Genomic DNA, 2,638 nt, shown 5'->3' on the forward strand with positions numbered 1-2,638 from the left:
TAATCTGTCCCCTACCTACTGACAGATACAGTGATATATTCTGCAGATCATTACACCACTGACCTCTCTCGAGATCTGCAGAATATTGCTCTGTCCTCTCTACCTACTGACAGATACATAGTGATATATTCTGCAGATCATTACACCACTGACCTCTCTCGAGATCTGCAGAATATTTCTCTGTCCTCTCTACCTCCTGGCAGATACATAGTGATATATTCTGCAGATCATCACACCACTGACCTCTCTAGAGATCTGCAGAATATTGCTCTGTCCTCTCTACCGCATGACAGATACATAGTGATATAGTCTGCAGATTATTACACCACTGACGTCTCTAGATCTGCAGAACATTGCTCTGTCCTCTCTAATGCCTGACAGATACATAGTGTTATATTCTGCAGATCATTACACCACTGACCTCTATAGAGATCTGCAGAACATTGCTCTGTCCTCTCTACCTCGTGACAGATACAGTGATATATTCTGCAGATTATTACACCTATGACTTTTCTACACCCTTATGTTCCCCGTAGAAGAAAGGTTCCCTGGATAAATTCTCCAATATAAAAATGAAAGCACAAAAATGTGTAAAACAAATATATTTATTGTAGAATGTGGTAGAGTTGCTGCGATGTCTTCTGTGGCTCCGGCCCCTTAACAAGCGGTGATTGGTGAGATGAAGAGGGGGAGGGTCCGTCTTCACACGTGGATATGGCCGTCAGTCCACCTTTACACAGCTCAGTCCTGGATCAGAAGAGACCGGGACGTTTTTCATGTTTCTCACATTTTTCATAGTCGAATCCTAGAAAAGAAAAATCCAATAAGCAAAAAACATTCACAAAACCTTCACCACTAGAAGATGAAGACGGAGCAGAAGACGTCAGACTTACCGGATCTCGCTTCTGTTCTGCTCGTCACTGCTTCTCAGCACTGGAGGAGTCTTCATGGGAATTTCAGATGGTTTAGGTGGTAAAGGCCACGATGTTGGGGTGACAACTGCAAAATAAAAATCAGAAATTCAGTGCTCAGGCGGCTGTAGAAGAGATGTGAGGGGAGAAGATCATCAGTGGACGGCACTTACCTCACCTAAAGATGGTGAATGGGCCCTAAGTAAAGGATGGAATTAAGATGGCCGCTTTCTCTCCCGGAAGTTTCGGGACCCTGATGGTAAATGGGCCCCAAGCGACAGATGGAATTAAGATGGCCGCTTTCTCTCCCGGGGGTTTGGGGCCCTGATGGTAAATGGGCCCCAAGCGACAGATGGAATTAAAAGGGCCGCTTTCTCTTCCAGGGGTTTGAGGCCCTGATGATAACCGTAGCCCCCGAAAGGTCCTCCATCTCCACATCATCAGGAAATTGGCGTCCGCCAATTTCCATTTTGTCACCCTCATCCTCCACGTCCTCCATATCCACATCATCCGGAAATTGGCGTCCGCCAACCTCCATTTTTTCGTCTTTGTCCTCCACGTCCACCATCTCCACATCATCCGGAAGCCGGCGTCCGCCAACCTCCATTTTCTCTACAGTACTCATCTTGGGAAACGTCTTCACCAACCTCCTCTTCTTACGCGACACCTCCATGATGAGAGCCAGCAAGAGAAACTGACACCGTGGTCAATGTGTGACCCCAATTTATAAACTTTCTGATGTCATAACCGGTTGGCCATTATGTGCAAACGGAACACGTCCAGATTACAGGCCACGCCCCTCATGACATCACGCACAGATTCTTCACATGAAGTGCAGAGAAATAGAATCTGCCCACATTCTGGATGACATCACAATAAGCGTATCCCAGTGAACCGTTACACCCGAGCGGCCATATAAAATGTAATATGGTACAAGAATACAGACTGTAGGGTCACACTACACCCTCTGGGGAGGTTTCTATCACCTCAAAGAATTCCCAAATCAATGTGGTCAATTCCACAGACTTTCTAAAATGTAGAATCGCACCCATAAAACATACAACACAGGCATTTACATACGGGTTCATGGACTCTCACCCAAAATTGCGTTCATGCCAAGGCCAATGGTGTGATATATGACCCCAGAGAAGAATCGCTCAATGTTTTCACAGCTAATGTAATCGCCACATGGGAAACACCCTCCACCATGGGTTATGGGTGCGAAGTGGAGAGGTGTCACATGGTCGCAGCTATGTCATGAGACGTGTCATCATCAAATTTACCAGAATGGGGTCAGATATCAAAAACATGCCCTGGGAGTTGCAGTTTTGCAACAGCTGAAGACTACTGAGGCGCTGAACCATGTCTGAATCCTAGATGAGGACATCACTGGAAGATTCAGTATCGGCAGGGGCCCAAAAGGACCCACCAGCAGAATGTATGAGAGCGTCGCCCTGTCTGCGGCCTCTAAACAATAATATGGCGCAATATACAGCACACAATACTGCACAACATGGGGCACAATACAGCTTCATATCACACACTAATCGCGAATATTGATAGTATACACCTCAAATGCTTGATTAGAGGAGCCTGACTGCAGGTATAACCACTAATCATGAAAATGGGGGTGTCTGATCCCCCACTGTACACATTAGAGACGATAATTAAAAACAAGATAGCTGGCTGCACTTCACTCTCTATTATAGTCTATGGGAGGTATGGAT

At 45.9% G+C, this 2,638-nt stretch overlaps 1 long non-coding RNA gene across 1 annotated transcript; it reads right to left on the reverse strand.

The window, feature by feature from the left end:
* Nucleotides 1–587: 587 nt before the first annotated feature.
* On the reverse strand, nt 588–1,604 carry LOC142666040 (uncharacterized). The gene is made up of 3 exons (XR_012851625.1): nt 1,085–1,604; nt 894–999; nt 588–805 (listed from the first exon to the last, which is right to left on the reverse strand). It is a non-coding gene; the product is annotated as an uncharacterized LOC142666040 (long non-coding RNA).
* Nucleotides 1,605–2,638: the final 1,034 nt, after the last annotated feature.

The sequence above is a fragment of the Rhinoderma darwinii genome, chromosome 13 (assembly GCF_050947455.1).
Source record: "Rhinoderma darwinii isolate aRhiDar2 chromosome 13, aRhiDar2.hap1, whole genome shotgun sequence".
Taxonomy (NCBI): Eukaryota; Metazoa; Chordata; class Amphibia; order Anura; family Rhinodermatidae; genus Rhinoderma; species Rhinoderma darwinii.